At 42.3% G+C, this 19,496-nt stretch overlaps 1 long non-coding RNA gene across 4 annotated transcripts; it reads right to left on the bottom strand.

Moving 5' to 3' along the window:
* Positions 1–6,230: 6,230 nt before the first annotated feature.
* Positions 6,231–19,454, bottom strand: LOC109902572 (uncharacterized). Of its 4 annotated transcripts, XR_002256913.2 has the most exons (8): positions 19,178–19,440; positions 16,021–16,098; positions 9,890–10,040; positions 9,584–9,660; positions 9,302–9,441; positions 8,920–9,045; positions 7,414–7,527; positions 6,231–7,014 (listed from the first exon to the last, which is right to left on the bottom strand). It is a non-coding gene; the product is annotated as an uncharacterized LOC109902572 (long non-coding RNA). The 4 variants fall into 4 exon arrangements; XR_004209860.1 differs by having other exon boundaries at positions 7,414–7,522; positions 8,920–9,441; positions 19,178–19,454; XR_002256909.2 differs by having other exon boundaries at positions 8,920–9,441; positions 19,178–19,449.
* Positions 19,455–19,496: the final 42 nt, after the last annotated feature.

Here is a 19,496-nt window from a genome sequence, read left to right as displayed (position 1 = left end):
AGATAAAACGACACAGAGTTACACATGGAGTAAAAACAAACATACAGTCAATAATGCAGTATAAACAAGTCTATATACAATGTGAGCAAATGAGGTGAGAAGGGAGGTAAAGGCAAAAAAGGCCATGATGGCAAAGTAAATACAATATAGCAAGTAAAATACTGGAATGGTAGTTTTGCAATGGAAGAATGTGCAAAGTAGAAATAAAAAATAATGGGGTGCAAAGGAGCAAAATAAATAAATAAATTAAAATTAAATACAGTTGGGAAAGAGGTAGTTGTTTGGGCTAAATTATAGGTGGGCTATGTACAGGTGCAGTAATCTGTGAGCTGCTCTGACAGTTGGTGCTTAAAGCTAGTGAGGGAGATAAGTGTTTCCAGTTTCAGAGATTTTTGTAGTTCGTTCCAGTCATTGGCAGCAGAGAACTGGAAGGAGAGGCGGCCAAAGAAAGAATTGGTTTTGGGGGTGACTAGAGAGATATACCTGCTGGAGCGTGTGCTACAGGTGGGAGATGCTATGGTGACCAGCGAGCTGAGATAAGGGGGGACTTTACCTAGCAGGGTCTTGTAGATGACATGGAGCCAGTGGGTTTGGCGACGAGTATGAAGCGAGGGCCAGCCAACGAGAGCGTACAGGTCGCAATGGTGGGTAGTATATGGGGCTTTGGTGATAAAACGGATTGCACTGTGATAGACTGCATCCAATTTGTTGAGTAGGGTATTGGAGGCTATTTTGTAAATGACATCTCCAAAGTCGAGGATTGGTAGGATGGTCAGTTTTACAAGGGTATGTTTGGCAGCATGAGTGAAGGATGCTTTGTTGCGAAATAGGAAGCCAATTCTAGATTTAACTTTGGATTGGAGATGTTTGATATGGGTCTGGAAGGAGAGTTTACAGTCTAACCAGACACCTAAGTATTTGTAGTTGTCCACGTATTCTAAGTCAGAGCCGTCCAGAGTAGTGATGTTGGACAGGCGGGTAGGTGCAGGTAGCGATCGGTTGAAGAGCATGCATTTAGTTTTACTTGTATGATCCGTGGTGGAAAAAGTACCCAATTGTCTTACTTCAGTAAAAGTCATGATACTTTAATAAAAAATGACTCAAGTAAAAGTAACCCAGTAAAATACTACTAGAGTAAAAGTCTATAAGTATTTGGTTTTAAATATACTTAAGTATAAAAAGTAAAAGTATAAATAATTTAAAATGCCTTACATAAAGTAAACCAGACTGCACCATTCTCTTGTTTTTTAGCCAGGGGCATACTCCAACACTCAGACATAATTTACAAACAAAGCATGTGTGTTTAGTGAGTCTGCCAGATCAGAGGCAATAGGGAAGACCAGGGATGTTTTCTTGATAAGTGTGTGAATTGGACCAATTTCCTGTCCTGCTAAGCATTCTTCAAAATGTAATGAGTACTTTTGGGTGTCAGGGAAAATGAATGAAGTAAAAAGTAAATGAATATATTTAATGTAGTGAAGTAAAAGTTGTCAAAAATATAAATAATAAAGTACAGATACCCCCAAAACGACTTAAGTAGTACTTTAAAATATTTCTACTTAAGAACTTTAATGATATAGGGTGCATTCCTTTGTCTAGGCATTGCTGACAGATCTTACAACACTTGGATAGGTTTTACATGTCAGCTAAACACAATACAGCAATCTGTCAAGTCGATGACAACCAATGTGCTAGGCAACCAGGGGGTTGCTGAAATGTTTGGCAGGGGTAGGGGTAGCCAGGGTAGCCATGCAGTTATAATTATACAAGGAATATGACAAAGCATATAAGATTGTTTAATGTTTAATTCCAAGAAAAGCAGAAGACAAATTTCCATCTCATGTGGACTAATAAAGTTATAGACCCCCTTCAGCATCCAGCTGTGCCCTGGACCACATATGTGAATTGATCGCCCCCCCATCTATCTTCAGAGTTCGTACTGTTAGGTGACCTAAACTGGGACATGCTTAACACCCCGGCAGTCCTACAATCTAAGCTAGATGCCCTCAATCTCACATAATTTATCAATGAACCTACCAGGTACAACCCTAAATTCGTAACCATGGGCACCCTCTTAGATATCATCCTGACCAACTTGCCCTCTAAATACACCTCTGCTGTCTTCAACCAGGATCTCAGCGATCACTGCCTCATCGTCTGCGTACGTAATGGGTCCGCGGTCAAACGACCACCCCTCATCACTGTCAAACGCTCCCTAAAACACTTCAGCGAGCAGGCCTTTCTAATCGATCTGGCCCGGGTATCCTGGAAGGATTTTGACCTCATCCCGTCAGTAGAGGATGCATGGTTGCTCTTCACAAGTGCTTTCCTCACCATCTTAAATAAGCATGCCCCCCCCCCCCCCGATATGCAACTTTCCAGGGAAGAGGAACCAATATACTCAGTCAGTTAGGAAAGCTAAGGCTGGCTTTATCAAACAGAAATTTGCTTCCTGTAGCACTAATTCCAAAAAGTTTTGGGACACTAAAGTCCATGGAGAATAAGAGCACCTCCTCCCAGCTGCCCACTGCACTGAGGATAGGAAACACTATCACCAGATAAATCTACAGTAATCGATCATTTCAATAATCATTCTTCTTCGGGCTGGCCATGCTTTCCACCTGGCTACTCCTGCCAAACATTTCAGCAACCCCCTGCATCAACTTGCCCAAGGCCCCCCCGCTTCTCCTTCACCCAAATCCAGACATCTGATGTTCTGAAAGAGCTGCAAAATCTGGATCCCTACAAATCAACTGGGCTAGACAATCTGGACCCTCTCTTTCTAAAATTATCAGCCGAAATTGTTGCAACCTCTATTACTAGCCTATTCAATCTCTCTTTCATATTGTCTGAGATCCCCAAAGATCGGAAAGCTGCCGCGGTCATCCCCCTCTTCAGAGGGGGAGACACTCTAGACCCGAACTGTTGTAGACCTATATCCATCCTTCCCTGCCTTTCTAAGGTCTTCGAAAGCCAAGTTAACAAACAGATCACTGACCATTTCGAATCCCACCGTACCTTCTCCACTATGCAATCTGGATTCCGAGCTGGTCATGGGTGCACCTCAGCCACGCTCAAGGTCCTAAACGATATCATAACCGCCATCGATAACAGACAGTACTGTGCAGCTGTATTCATCGACCTGACCAAGGCTTTCGACTCTGTCAATCACCGCATTCTTATCAGCAGACTCAATAGCCTTGGCTTCTCAAATGACTGCCTCGCCTGGTTCACCAACGACTTTTCAGATAGAGTTCAATGTGTCAAATCGGAGGGCCTGTTGTCTGGACCTCTGGCAGTCTCTATGGGGGTGCCACAGGGTTTAATTCTGGGGCCGACTCTTTTCTCTGTGTATATCAATGATGTCTTGCTGCTGGTGATTCTCTGATCCACTTCTACGCAGACGACACCATTCTGTATACATATATATATATATATGTATATTTCTGTATACATCTGGCTCTTCTTTCGACACTGTGCTAACAAACCTCCAAACGAGCTTAAACGCCATACAACACTTCTTCCATGATCTCCAACTGCTTTTAAATGCTAGTAATGCCGTGCTTCTACACCTGCATTGCTTGCTGTTTGGGGTTTTAGGCTGGGTTTCTGTACAGCACTTTGAGATATCAGCTGATGTACGAAGGGCTATATAAATAAATTTGATTTGATTTAGTAAAACTAAGTGCATGCTCTTCAACCGATTAATGCCGGCAGCCTCCCACCCAACTAGCATCACTACTCTGGATGGTTCTGACCTAGAATATGTGGACAACTACAAATACCTAGGTGTCTGGTTTGACTGTACTCTCCTTCCAGACTCACATTAAGCATCTCCAATCTAAAAATTAAATCTAGGATCTGCTTCCTATTTCGCAACAAAGCCTCCTTCACTCATGCTGCCAAACATACCCTCGTAAAACTGACTATCCTACCGATCCTCGATTTCTGCGATGTCATTTACAAAATAGCCACCAACAAACTGGATGTAGTCTATTACAGTGCCATCCGTTTTGTCACCAAAGCCCCATATACTACCCCCCATTGCAACCTGTATGCTCTCGTTAGCTGACCCTCGCTGCATACTCGTCACCAAACCCACTGGCTCCAGGTCATCTAGAAGTCTTTGCTAGGTAAAGCCAAGCCTTATCTCAGCTCACTGGTCACCATAGCAACACCCACCCGCTCCAGCAGGTATATTTCACTGGTCATCCCCAAAGCCAACACTTCCTTTGGCCACTTTTCCTTCCAGTTCTCTGCTGCCAATGACTGGAACTAATTGCAGAAATCACTGAAGCTGGAGTCTTATATCTCCCTCTATAACTTTAAGCATCAGCTGTCAGATCACTGTACCTGTACACAGCCCATCTGAATATAGCACTCCCAACTACCTCATCCCCATTTATTACTTACCCTCTTGCACCCCAGTATCTCTACTTGCACATCAGTAACGCTAAAATTGTAATTATTTCACCTATGGCCTATTTATTGCCTACCTCCCTACTCATCTACATTTGCACACAGTGTATAGATTTTTCAAAAAGATTTCCTATTGTGCTATACGTTTTTGTCACTGTGCTTTGCTTTATCTCGGCCAGGTCGCAGTTGTAAATGAGAACTTGTTCTCAACCGGCCTACCTGGTTAAATAAAGGTGAAAAAAATATATATACAGTGCCTTGCGAAAGTATTCGGCCCCCTTGAACTTTGCGACCTTTTGCCACATTTCAGGCTTCAAACATAAAGATATAAAACTGTATTTTTTTGTGAAAAATCAACAACAAGTGGGACACAATCATGAAGTGGAACGACATTTATTGGATATTTCAAACTTTTTTAACAAATCAAAAACTGAAAAATTGGGCGTGCAAAATTATTCAGTTAATACTTTGTAGCGCCACCTTTTGCTGCGATTACAGCTGTAAGTTGCTTGGGGTATGTCTCTATCAGTTTTGCACATCGAGAGACTGACATTTTTTCCCATTCCTCCTTGCAAAACAGCTCGAGCTCAGTGAGGTTGGATGGAGAGCATTTGTGAACAGCAGTTTTCAGTTCTTTCCACAGATTCTCAATTGGATTCAGGTCTGGACTTTGACTTGGCCATTCTAACACCTGGATATGTTTATTTTTGAACCATTCCATTGTAGATTTTGCTTTATGTTTTGGATCAGTCTTGTTGGAAGACAAATCTCCGTCCCAGTCTCAGGTCTTTTGCAGACTCCATCAGGTTTTCTTCCAGAATGGTCCTGTATTTGGCTCCATCCATCTTCCCATCAATTTTAACCATCTTCCCTGTCCCTGCTGAAGAAAAGCAGGCCCAAACCATGATGCTGCCACCACCATGTTTGACAGTGGGGATGGTGTGTTCAGGGTGATGAGTTGTGTTGCTTTTACGCCAAGCATAACGTTTTGCATTGTTGCCAAAAAGTTCAATTTTGGTTTCATCTGACCAGAGCACCTTCTTCCACATGTTTGGTGTGTCTCCCAGGTGGCTTGTGGCAAACTTTAAACAACACTTTTTATGGATATCTTTAAGAAATGGCTTTCTTCTTGCCACTCTTCCATAAAGGCCAGATTTGTGCAATATACGACTGATTGTTGTCCTATGGACAGAGTCTCCCACCTCAGCTGTAGATCTCTGCAGTTCATCCAGAGTGATCATGGGCCTCTTGGCTGCATCTCTGATCAGTCTTCTCCTTGTATGAGCTGAAAGTTTAGAGGGACGGCCAGGTCTTGGTAGATTTGCAGTGGTCTGATACTCCTTCCATTTCAATATTATCGCTTGCACAGTGCTCCTTGGGATGTTTAAAGCTTGGGAAATCTTTTTGTATCCAAATCCGGCTATAAACTTCTTCACAACAGTATCTCGGACCTGCCTGGTGTGTTCCTTGTTCTTCATGATGCTCTCTGCGCTTTTAACGGACCTCTGAGACTATCACAGTGCAGGTGCATTTATACGGAGACTTGATTACACACAGGTGGATTGTATTTATCATCATTAGTCATTTAGGTCAACATTGGATCATTCAGAGATCCTCACTGAACTTCTGGAGAGAGTTTGCTGCACTGAAAGTAAAGGGGCTGAATAATTTTGCACGCCCAATTTTTCAGTTTTTGATTTGTTAAAAAAGTTTGAAATATCCAATAAATGTCGTTCCACTTCATGATTGTGTCCCACTTGTTGTTGATTCTTCACAAAAAAATACAGTTTTATATCTTTATGTTTGAAGCCTGAAATGTGGCAAAAGGTCGCAAAGTTCAAGGGGGCCGAATACTTTCGCAAGGCACTGTATATATCCTATTCCAAATATCCAGCTTTACTATTCACATGGGTTATTCCCAATGTCCAGAATGAGAAGTTGGCCATCAGTGGCTAGGCTATGGCTAAAAACCAAAGTATGTGTTTGCCTGATACCTAAACAAGCTAATTTGCTCAAGGACATTGAAACAGAAAAATAAACCATCACTTATCACACAGGATCAAATACCTTATTCAGTTACTTAACCATTTAAGTCTGTATTTTGATTTTATTATAGCTATGGTTAATTTTGGAGAATGGTGATAATGCTCTGGTAATTCATTCAAGGAAGACAGAACCTTAGTGTTCCACATGCTATAAACATTTGCATATTCATCATCCCTCTCAATTATTCATGAACCATTTGGAGACTAAATTAAAGACAGTCAATTAAATACAACATGAACAAATTTGAGAGAAATTCTAGCCACCTGCTCTTTTTCCCAAAAAATGTCACTTCATTGTGAATGAGTCGAATAAAAATTGAGGATTAGAAATGCTTTCTAGGTGTTCAGTGTATGTCAGTGTAAAGAGTGGAGGTGGGTGGGTCCAGAGGTGTCTGCTTGGAGGTTTTACACCAGTCTCCTCCACTTGCAGTCGTGCGGCATTCATGGTAGCGGCCCCCAGAGGAGACACAAGGTTGAGCATGGGGTTGTCTGAGGCCTGGCCGAACAGAGCCATGAGCAGAGTCACGCCAAAGTCGGTTGTGCGCTCCCCCTGCGGAGTGTAAGGGAGGGAAAGAGCGAGAGAGGACAGGTTACACCATGACTCAACTATATTTGGGCTCCCAGCCCCCATTCCCTTAGCTCCTACACATTTCTTCACCGATCTATAAGCACTAGATTGATAAGCTATACATAGGAAGATCCTTTGTTTATACAAGTCAGTCAAGATCTGTGAGGGGTTGAAATGAATTTAATATAGCATGTCTAGTCTATACTTTCTAAATATGAATTGGAACTTTAAGGAGCTGTTTCCAGACACATTAAGCCTAATGTTGGACTATAAAGCATTTTCAGTGAGGATTCTCCATTGGGTTTGCTTTTTAGTTCATGACGAGGTTTAATCTGTGTCTCGGAAATCACCCCTACTAAACTCAAATATCCAGTCACTTACAGCAGCATGGACAGGGGAGGCTATGTCCACATGGACCCAGACCCCAGGCCAGTCAAATCCCAGGTGAGAGCCGATAAAGAGGCCGGCACAGGAGCTCGTGGCGTTCTTCCTGTCCTTTCACAGACACAGCAAAGACATCCATTTACATTTGAGTAATTTAGCAGACACTCTTATCCAGGAACACAATTGCTTTTTGAATCGATGGCAATTTAAAGATACCGTGACGAGATCCTGAGGCCCAAAGTCGTGCCATTCATCTGCCGCTATGACCTCACGTTTCAGCATGATAATGCACAGCCCCATGTTGCAAGGATCTGTACATAATTCCTGGAAGATGATCATTTTCCAGATCCTCCATGGCCTGTATACTCACCAGACATGTGACCAATTGAGCATGTTTGGGATGTTCTGTATTAATGTGTGACAGAGTGTTCCAGTTCCTACCAAAATCCAGCAACTTCGCACAGCCATTGAAGAGGAGTGGGACAACATTCCACAATCAACAGCTTGATAAACTTTATGCAAAGCAGACTGACTGGTTTTCTGATCCACACCCAAACTTTTTTTTAAAGGTATCTGTGACCAACAGATGCATTTCTGTATTCCCAGTCATGTGAAATCCATAGATGAAGGCCTAATGAATTTATTTCAATTGACCGATGTCCTTACAAGAACTGTAGCTCAGTAAAATCTTAGAAATTGTTGCATGTTTCATTTATATTCCGTATAGGTTTAAACCTTCTCTGGTCAGCAACAAAAATCAGCCCCAATTTTGTGCTGATCAGACCTCAGCGACAAATGTTTCACTTGCAATTAGCCACTTCACTAGCTAGCACAAAAAAGTCCAATATGGTGCATCATGTGGTGTTTTCAGAATGAGCCTAATCAGCACATCATGAGGGTTACCACAGGATGTGGTGTTGTCATCACCAGCACGAGGTGTGTTTTGAGTTAGAAAATGACTGTTCTAAGGAAAATCTATTTTTGTAGGCCTAACAATTTTGTGTGATTAACACCATCCACTTGTGTGAGACACCCTTGATAAGTTGTTTTGAGTTCCTCAGAGAATGTGGGGAGTTTGTCTTGGGCTAAAGATAAATGTCAGTGAGTGCAAAGATCAATGGAAAGTAAAACTTTTTCATTACTAGGTATTATGTCTGTCACAAGCCCTGTTAACCTTTGCTCTGATTGAAGTTCAGTTAATGTAAAACAGTCCCAACTGGCTTTTATGAGTGTTTCAACAATGTACATGTGATGACTTGACTTTCTTGGGCTAACATTTATTACCAAACCATCACTTCCGAACATTTTTTGGACTAAGTCTTATAGAAATACAAATACATCAAATATTAGAGGCCTAAATCTATTATATAATTGCAAAATGATATCCCTCTTGCTGCAAAATGAAAATAAGTGATTAAAGAAGTGTGGGGCATCAAAGTAATGTAGGCGAGTGTTGTTGCCAAATCTGCACTGTTGTGGCTCTAGAGGCCACCCTTCACACACCTGTGCCCCTGTCAGAGTGGCCATATCCAGGATGATGTCAGCAGAGAGATCCTTGCTGGCATACACCACACCATCAGAGAGCACTAGCCTGCCTTCAGCATCAGTGTTGTTGATCTCCACTGTCCTCTGTGAGAAAGTTAGCAAAACAAGAGGGGGAAAAAAATGTATTTCAGGCCATAAATTCCTCAATCAGAAAGGCAGCAAAAAGAACAATAGGCTATTGAAACCATAAATTAACCAAACAACAAACTAAATGTAAGCCAATAATGAATCCTTGCTCAAATGCCAGCTAATTGTTTCTTTCCCACACAAAAGCCCATCAGAAGGAAAAACTCTACTTACCTCCATCAGGTTGCAATCATATTAGCCCGGTTACCATTACCTTGCCTAACCAGTTTACATGCTCCCCCAATGGCTACTCTTTCCAGAGTAGAGCGTGTGGATGTCATCTGGCCGTGTGGCAGTGGGTCCGACTGCATTCTCCGCCAGGCAGAATACGGCATGGAGATTGTCCTTGAAGCCCTGAAATAAAGACAAATTTCAACAGCTCTAACCAAACTTTCAGTGCATGTTCCAATAGGGTGTCTCCTAACAGGACCTTATGTTTCAAATAAGAACTTGACTTGAAAGAGTAAGCAGGGGTAGTAGGTACAGTAGGCCTCACCTGATTGACAGTAGCTTTGAAAGCTCCTAAAATGGCTGCTGCCTCACAACAGTCTCTTTCATCCCAGGCATGTTGGTCTTGATGCAAAAGAAAAGTACATTCAACCTTTACAACATTGTAATTTAACACTTATTTGGCTGGAAACTCCCTAACATCCATTGAATTGGACAAAATAATCACATTAATGACCCGTTCCAAATGGCACTCTAATTCCCTTTACCCATAGGGCTCTGTTCAAAAGTAGTTCACTACAGGGAATATGGTGCTATTTGGGATGCAAACCCAACTGACCAGCAATAAGCATACCTTTATAACTTTCCCTTGATGCGGAGACCTCCAGTGTCATACACGATGCCCTTGCCCACCCATGCAATAGTCTGGGTGGCACCATCTGGTTTGTGACTCAGGACTGCCAGGGCAGGAGGGTTCACCACTGCCTTGCCCACTCCATAGATCTCTGAAGGCCCAAACAATCCAAAGTGATTGAGTTGATGATCACAGAAACGAATATTGTGTTATCAGTCAGAGAACCATGATGAGTGTATGTGTATCATGACAACTCATAAACCAGAATACACACTTTGTTCCAATGTGGAAAAACTCATTTAATTTGACATTCCTTTTTGCCAAAATCTCTTGGGTCCCATTAAATCAGCTTGTTTTGTTGAGAAAGTAACAAAGCTGAATAGAAACGTTGTATATTCAAAGACAAAACGGAGAGGAGAACCACCAAACAAACATACAGAGCCGTATGCCCCCTTTCTAATTTGCTCTACATTTGCATATTTGTTTTTTAATACGGAATGTTATCAGATCTTCAACCCAAACCTATATTAGATAAAGGGAACCTGAGTGAACAAATAACACAACAATTACATACTTATTTTAATAAACTAAATTATGCAACACACAATGCCCCTGTGTGAAAAAGAAATTGCCCCCTTACACTAAATAACTGGTTGTACCACCTTTAGCTGCAATGACTCCAACCAAACACTTGCTGTAGTTGTTGATCAGTCTCTCACGTCGCTGTGGAGGAATTTTGGTCCACTCTTACATGCAGAATTGCTTTAACTCAGTGGCATTTGTGCATTTTCAAGCATGAATTGCTCGTTCCAAGTCCTGCCACAACGTCTCAAAACGTCTCAAAAATCGCTGCAGCTGTACATAGTCCATCGGTAAATAGCCCACCCAATTTACCTACCTCATCCCCATACTGTTTTTATTTATTTACTTTTCTGCTCTTTTGCACACCAGTTTCTCTACCGGCACATGACCATCTGATCATTTATCACTCCAATGTTAATCTGCTAAATTGTAATTATTAGCCTATCCCTCATGCTTTTTGCACACAATGTATATAGACTCCTTTTTTTTTTTCTTCCTACTGTGTTATTGACTTGTTTATTGTTTACTCCATGTGTAACTCTGTGTTGTCTGTTCACACTGCTATGCTTTATCTTGGCCAGGTTGCAGATGTAAATGAGAACTTGTTCTCAACTAGCCTACCTGGTTAAATAAAGGTGAAAAAGAAAAATTGTGATAAGGTCAAAATTTGATTGATGTAGACTTGATTGTGTGTTTTGGATCATTGTCTTGCTGCATGACCCAGCTGCGCTTCAGCTCGCAGATGGATGGCCTGACATTCTCCTGTAGAATTCTGATCACCACTGTCACCACTGATAAATCCACCATAATTGAGAATTTCAATAAGCATTTTTCTACGGCTGGCCATGCTTTCCACCTGGCTACTCCTACCCCGGTCAACAGCACTGCACCCCTAACAGCAACTCGCCCAAGCCTTCCCCATTTCTCCTTCTCCCAAATCCGTTCAGCTGATGTTCTGAAAGAGCTGCAAAATCTGGACCCCTACAAATCAGCCGGGCTAGACAATCTGGACCCTTTCTTTCTAAAATTATCTGCCAAAATTGTTGCCACCCCTATTACTAGCCTGTTCAACCTCTCTTTCGTGTCGTCTGAGATTCCCAAAGATTGGAAAGCAGCTGCGGTTATCCCCCTCTTCAAAGGGGGGGACACTCTTGACCCAAACTGCTACAGACCTATATCTATCCTACCATGCCTTTCTAAGGTCTTCGAAAGCCAAGTCAACAAACAGATTACCGACCATTTCGAATCTCACCATACCTTCTCTGCTATGCAATCTGGTTTCAGAGCTGGTCATGGGTGCACCTCAGCCACGCTCAAGGTCCTAAACGATATCTTAACCGCCATCGATAAGAAACATTACTGTGCAGCTGTATTCATTGATCTGGCCAAGGCTTTCGACTCTGTCAATCACCACATCCTCATCGGCAGACTCGACAGCCTTGGTTTCTCAAATGATTGCCTCGCCTGGTTCACCAACTACTTCTCTGATAGAGTTCAGTGTGTCAAATCGGAGGGTCTGCTGTCCGGACCTCTGGCAGTCTATGGGGGTGCCACAGGGTTCAATTCTTGGACCGACTCTCTTCTCTGTATACATCAATGAGGTCGCTCTTGCTGCTGGTGAGTCTCTGATCCACCTCTACGCAGACGACACCATTCTGTATACTTCTGGCCCTTCTTTGGACACTGTGTTAACAACCCTCCAAGCAAGCTTCAATGCCATACAACTCTCCTTCCGTGGCCTCCAATTGCTCTTAAATACAAGTAAAACTAAATGCATGCTCTTCAACCGATCACTACCTGCACCTACCCGCCTGTCCAACATCACTACTCTGGACGGCTCTGACTTAGAATACGTGGACAACTACAAATACTTAGGTGTCTGGTTAGACTGTAAACTCTCCTTCCAGACCCATATCAAACATCTCCAATCCAAAGTTAAATCTAGAATTGGCTTCCTATTTCGCAACAAAGCATCCTTCACTCATGCTGCCAAACATACCCTTGTAAAACTAACCATCCTACCAATCCTCGACTTTGGAGATGTCATTTACAAAATAGCCTCCAATACCCTACTCAACAAATTGGATGCAGTCTATCACAGTGCAATCCGTTTTGTCACCAAAGCCCCATATACTACCCACCATTGCGACCTGTACGCTCTCGTTGGCTGGCCCTCGCTTCATACTCGTCGCCAAACCCACTGGCTCCATGTCATCTACAAGACCCTGCTAGGTAAAGTCCCCCCTTATCTCAGCTCGCTGGTCACCATAGCATTTCCCACCTGTAGCACACGCTCCAGCAGGTATATCTCTCTAGTCACCCCCAAAACCAATTCTTTCTTTGGCCGCCTCTCCTTCCAGTTCTCTGCTGCCAATGACTGGAACGAACTACAAAAATCTCTGAAACTGGAAACACTTATCTCCCTCACTAGCTTAAAGCACCAACTGTCAGAGCAGCTCACAGATTACTGCACCTGTACATAGCCCATCTTTAATTTAGCCCAAACAACTACCTCTTTCCCAACTGTATTTAATTTATTTATTTTGCTCCTTTGCACCCCATTATTTTTATTTCTACTTTGCACATTCTTCCATTGCAAAACTACCATTCCAGTGTTTTACTTGCTATATTGTATTTACTTTGCCACCATGGCCTTTTTTGCCTTTACCTCCCTTCTCACCTCATTTGCTCACATTGTATATAGACTTGTTTATACTGTATTATTGACTGTATGTTTGTTTTACTCCATGTGTAACTCTGTGTCGTTGTATCTGTCGAACTGCTTTGCTTTATCTTGGCCAGGTCGCAATTGTAAATGAGAACTTGTTCTCAACTTGCCTACCTGGTTAAATAAAGGTGAAATAAAAAAATTAAAAATACAGAGCAGAAATCACAGTTCCTTCTATGAAGGCAAGTCGCCGAGGTCCAGAGGCAGAAAATAATGCAAATAATTCCACTATAATTGAGAATTTCAATAAGCATTTCTCTAAGGCTGGCCATGCTTTCCACTTGGCTACCCCTACCCCGGTCAACTGCCCGGCACCCTCCATAGCAACCCGCCAAAGCCCCCACCATTTCTCCTTTACCCAAATACAGATAGCTGATGTTCTGAAAGAGCTGCAAAATCTGGACCCCGACAAATCAGCCGGGCTAGACAATCTGGACCCTCTCTTTCTAAAATGATCTGCCGAAATTGTTGCAACCCCTATTACTAGCCTGTTCAACCTCTCTTTCGTATTGTCTGAGATTCCCAAAGATTGGAAAGCTGCCGCGGTCATCCCCCTCTTCAAAGGGGGTGACACTCTTGACCCAAACTGCTACAGACCTATATCTATCCTACCCTGTCTTTCTAAGGTCTTTGAAAGCCAAGTTAAACAGATTACTGACCATTTCGAATCCCACCATACCTTCTCCGCATTGCAATCTGGTTTCAGAGCTGGTCATGGGTGCACCTCAGCCACGCTCAAGGTTCTAAACGACATCATAACCGACATCGATAAGAGACATTACTGTGCAGCCGTATTCATCAACCTGGCCAAGGCTTTCAACTCTGTCAATCACAACATTCTTATTGGCAGACTCGACAGCCTTGGTTTTTCAAATGATTGCCTCGCCTGGTTTACCAACTACTTCTCTGATAGAGTTCAGTGTGTCAAATCGGAGGGACTGTTGTCCGGACCTCTGACAGTCTCTATGGGTGTGCCACAGGCTTCAATTCTCGGGCCGACTCTCTTTTCTGTATACATCAATGATGTTGCTCTTGCTGCTGGTGAGTCTCTGATCCACCTCTACGCAGACGACACCATTCTGTATACTTCTGGCCCCTCCTTGGACACTGTGTTAACTAACCTCCAGACGAGCTTCAATGCCATACAACTCTCCTTCCGTGGCCTCCAACTGCTCTTAAACGCAAGTCAAACTAAATGCATGCTATTCAATCGGTCACTGCCTGCACCTGCTCGCCTGTCCAGCATCACTACTCTGGACGGCTCTGACATAGAATACGTGGACAACTACAAATACCTGGGTATCTGGTTAGACTGTAAACTCTCCTTCCAGACTCACATTTAAGCATCTCCAATCCAAAATTAAATCTAGAATCCGCTTCCTATATCGCAACAAAGCATCCTTCACTCATGCTGCCAAACATACCCTTCTACCGATCCTCGACTTCGGTGATGTCATCTATAAAATAGCCTCCAACACTCTACTCAACAAACTGGATGCAGTCTATCACAGTGCCATCCGTTTTGTCACCAAAGCCCCATACACTACCCACCATTGTGACCTGTACGCTCTCGTTGGTTGGCCCTCGCTTCATACTCGTCGCCAAATCCACTGGCTACAGGTTATCTACAAGTCTCTGCTAGGTAAAGCCACGCCTTACCTCAGCTCACTGGTCACCATAGCAGCACCCACTCGTAGCACGCGCTCCAGCAGGTATATCTCACTGGTCACCCCCAAAGCCAATTCCTCCTTTGGTCGTCTTTCCTTCCAGTTCTGTGCTGCCCATGACTGGAACGAATTACAAAAATCTCTGAAGCTGGAGACTCACATCTCCCTCACTAGCTTTAAGCACCAGCTGTCAGAGCAGCTTACAGATCACTGCACCTGTACATAGCCCATCTGTAAACAGCCCATCTATCTACCTACCGCATCTCCATACTGGTATTTATTTATTTATTTTGCTCCTCTGCACCCCAGTACCTCTACCTGCACATTCATCTTCTGCCGATCTACCATTCCAGTGTTTAATTGCTATATTGTAATTACTTCGCCACCATGGCCTATTTATTTCCTTAACTTACCTCATTTGCACTCACTGTATATAGACTTTTTGTTTTCTTTTGTTCTACTGTATTATTGACTGTATGTTTTGTTTATTCTATGTGTAACTCTGTGTTGTTGTATGTGTCGAATTGCTACGCTTTATCTTGGCCAGGTCGCAGTTGCAAATGAGAACTTGTTCTCAACTAGCCTACCTGCTTAAATAAAGGTGAAATAAAATAAATATAAAATCCCCAAACCATCACACTACCACCACGCTGACCGTTGGTATGAGGTTCTTACTGTGGAATGTAGTGTTTGGTTTTCACCAAAAATAATGGAACCCATGTCATCCAAAAAGTGATACTTTTGAATTATATTCTCATAGGAAATTCTTCCAAGAGTCTTGATGATCATCCAGGTGCTTTTTGGAAAACATGAGCCAACTTTTTGGATGACAAGGGTCCCATTATGCAAATACTTTTTAATGGCAATGTACCAAGAAAACTCCAAAAGGGAAGTGGAAGAAAGCATGTGGTCCACACGTGACCTGATACATACAGTACATATTTATGTTGTTGTTTAAACACTTCACAAGAGTACAGCCAGTTTGGAAAAGGCTTTTATAACTGGCCCACACATTAGTCTGTGTGATTGCAAGCAAAGAACCCAACAGATTGGAGTTCCAATCCATAGCTATAATGGCTTCAAATGGAAGCATAACACATAGCCAAGGCTTTGGATGCATGGCCATTATAACAAGCCTTCTCCTGATACAGTACCTCCAAATCCTTCCTGTTTTCCTCTCCACGAATTATGACAGGAGTAATGCCCAGTTCTGTCCCCACTGTCTTAATCTCCTGAAGAAAAAAAGACATACCCAGTCAAATAGAGTATATTTGGTTTAAAATAATTTGTTAGTTAGAGTTAGACTCCAAAGTCAGCTGGTTGGACCAAACATTAATTCATGTCACGAGGAGTAGCTAGGTTAGTCGTTGCCTGGGGTCCAGGTGGTGAATATCTAAATACACCATCTGGAACATGATAGTGTTCGTTCCTCTCAGATTTTCTACAAGCCAGAATGTTGAATACAATTATTTTAACTTACTCTGCGCTGTTGGTCCTTCAGTTGCTTGAAATTTGAGATACAATATCCACAGGAAAGTATTGTTTAACCAACCTTTAAAAGCATCGGTACTGAAGTTAACATTTCTATCATCTGGCACACATGTAAAACCATAGAAACACCTGCAGTATACATGGTTCACGTGTGTCCGTCTTGTGCACGTACCTTCGGTGATGAACAAAAGAAAAACAATTGCGGCCAGCAATTGTGAAGTCACTCAGAAAAATGAATCAAGTCAGTAAAAAGAGTTGTAAAATAACGAATTGTTCACAAACTGAACATCACTAATCTTGATTGCCACACACATAGACCTGTGTTTTGAAGTCGGTTTAATAATAACGTTACTTTCCTGTGGATAGTTTGTCAAAAATTGACCAACTGAGGGACCAGCACCACGGACAATCGGCAGAGTAAGTTTAAATAGTATTGTATTCAATATTCGTGACAAACAAGGGACATTTAGAATGTTTATATGTAAATGTGCAGAGCCTTGTCTACATAATGTGAAGACATCGCCACATTTCGTGACTAGGTTAGTCGGGGACATGCGACTTGGCACATGAACATGTTGAGAAGGTTGGAACATGTTAGCTAGCTAATACAGCAAGACTGACTTTCCCTCAGGCCGGCTTCCTCTAGTAAAATGGGGGGAAAAGTTGAATATTACATTTTAATTTTTTTTAAGAATAGAGGCCAATTTCTTTTGTCAGGGATCAGGGAATTAGTCAATATGGTTGGTTGGAGAATAGAGATGGCATGTTACAAACTAACAGTGGTTTTGACCAGTGGCGGCAGGTGAGATAAACATTTTTTTCATGAGCATGGCCTTATTTCTATTAGGCCTACAGCAAATATTGGATGACTGTCATTCATTTTCCATTCACCCAGTTCAATGTACCATCGACAAGATTTAGGCTACTACATGATAGGCTACCCGAATTTGCCCTATAAACATCACGAGGTTGCTACAACCTATCCTACAAATTAAAGTTTATAACGTAGGTGTACAGGTCAAGAGACAAATTGGAGGAATAAAGGTGACAGACAGTGATACATTCAATACCACCTTGCACACTCTTACCTGCATCTAGCTTATCTGGACTGCAATCATTTCATTCCGTTTGCTTCCATTTAAGAAAAGTTTGGCAATAGAATCAGCGGAATGAATACACCCCTGATCCCCGCACACACAGTTCACTTTCATAGCAGCCATATACAGCTTCATCACTTTGCTTGTTGTATAAATTCCTTATTGCATCTACGCACTCTCCGCCTTTTAGCTTTTCCCTTCGCTTGTGGACTTCAGTGCACAACACGAGCGGTTTGTGACCAGGCACAAAAAAACTCTCCAAGCCTAACCTTCATACCATAACCGCTACACAGCCTACATCATTGTCAACATATTAACGTTGTCAACAAACTAGAACTAACACGTTAGTAAACCCACAATCCAATCCATGTATGCAATCACACAGTACAGCAAGCAGTTTAGCAGTTGTCCCGGTGGCAATAGATTTATAAAACCGAAAGCTTACCTTGACTAGGAAGAGTTGCAGTGTTGGATAGATAGCCAGCTAGTTAAAAATATGAAAAAAAAGCCTACTCAACAACCTGACTCTCTGTTTGAGTCATGTTGTTGAGTAGGCTAAATTAGCTAAGTAAGTGAAAGGTAAACTAAGAAAATATTTACGACATATAGCTAGCTCCATCACTCTGCTGCATCTCCTTAATAAAAAAAAAAAGGTCTTTATGCACTGCAGTGCTAGTTGGTTGTAGCTTTTTATTTTTTATATATTTTTTTACCTTTATTTAACTAGGCAAGTCAGTTAAGAACAAATTCTTATTTTCAATGATGGGCTAGGAACAGTGGGTTAACTGCCTGTTCAGGGGCAGAACGACCGATTTGTACCTTGTCAGCTCAGGGATTTAAACTTGCAACCTTTCAGTTACTAGTCCAACTCTCTAACCACTAGGCTACCCTGCCGCCCCATGCTTATGCTTTCAGTACTAGATTTATTCTCTGATCATTTGATTGGGTGGACAAGATGTTAGTTCATACTGCAAAAGCTCTGATAGGTTGGAGGGCGTCTTTCCGGAAGTGGTCGTAATTACTGTGTAAGTCTATGGAAGGGGGTGAGAACCATGAGCCTCCTAGGTTTTGTATTGAAGTCAATGTACCCAGAGGACAGTAAATAGCTGTCCTCCGGTTTATACCATGGTCCTACCCTAGATGGTGCTGTTGAGGTTACTGTAGACCATTGCAAAACAGTGTTTTAATCAGTTATTTGGAGACATTAATATATTATAGTTATATCTAAAAATGATAATAAAAATGGTGAAACATTTAAAAAGTTAAAATTCACTGAGTAGGATGGTCCTCCCTTTCCTCTGAGGAGCTTCCACTGGTTTTGACCAGAATGCTTCTCTCCAACGCTCTACATTCATTTTGCAGAAAGTAGAGCAGAGTTCCGCTTTTGCTACCGCTCTGCTCTAAGGGTTCTAATGCTCATTTTCTCATCGCGTGCCCTCCTTGAAAATTAATGGGAGCAGAACTTCTGCCGAATTCGTTGTCGGTGAAAACCCACTTTTCTAGCATGACTTGATTTGTGGTAGCTAAGCTAGTTTGCGAGCTATCTAACCATTTAACTATTTCACAAAATACCGAGCGTAAAAGTAAGCATTGTCATAGTATAATTACTAGGTAGAAAAAAGTTACTGATACAGGTTAGCCAGCTAGCTTTGGTGAGTGCTTGTCGGAGAACTCCAGCGCCGCTCAGTTCAGCGCGAGCAGCCCTGCTTTTTTATTTCCTCACCTTTACGCTGACACCTGGCTGCAATTTCCCCATGACTTGGGTCCAGGTTGCTTGCTGCAGGTTATTCAGTTGACCGAGAATTAGACCGGGCGATTTTGGGGCTCAGAGTCTCCGGCAGAAACCTTGAATTCAAGCACCACATTCGCCACCTTTGGACAAAGCGACGGATTGATGCACTTTATCGTACATCCTGCTTTTCATAGAGAAGTGTCACAGCTGAGGTTGAATTAGATGCCTTTTCCATATTTTTGTATAGTAACGTTAGTCTTTCCATTTAGTCTTTAACACTTTGATTTTACGGGGGAAATGACCAAAACGT

Source organism: Oncorhynchus kisutch, linkage group LG1, assembly GCF_002021735.2.
Source record: "Oncorhynchus kisutch isolate 150728-3 linkage group LG1, Okis_V2, whole genome shotgun sequence".
In the NCBI taxonomy this organism is placed as follows: domain Eukaryota; kingdom Metazoa; phylum Chordata; class Actinopteri; order Salmoniformes; family Salmonidae; genus Oncorhynchus; species Oncorhynchus kisutch.
The sequence above is the reverse complement of the archived record's forward strand: the minus strand, read 5'-3'. Positions and strand labels throughout refer to the sequence as shown.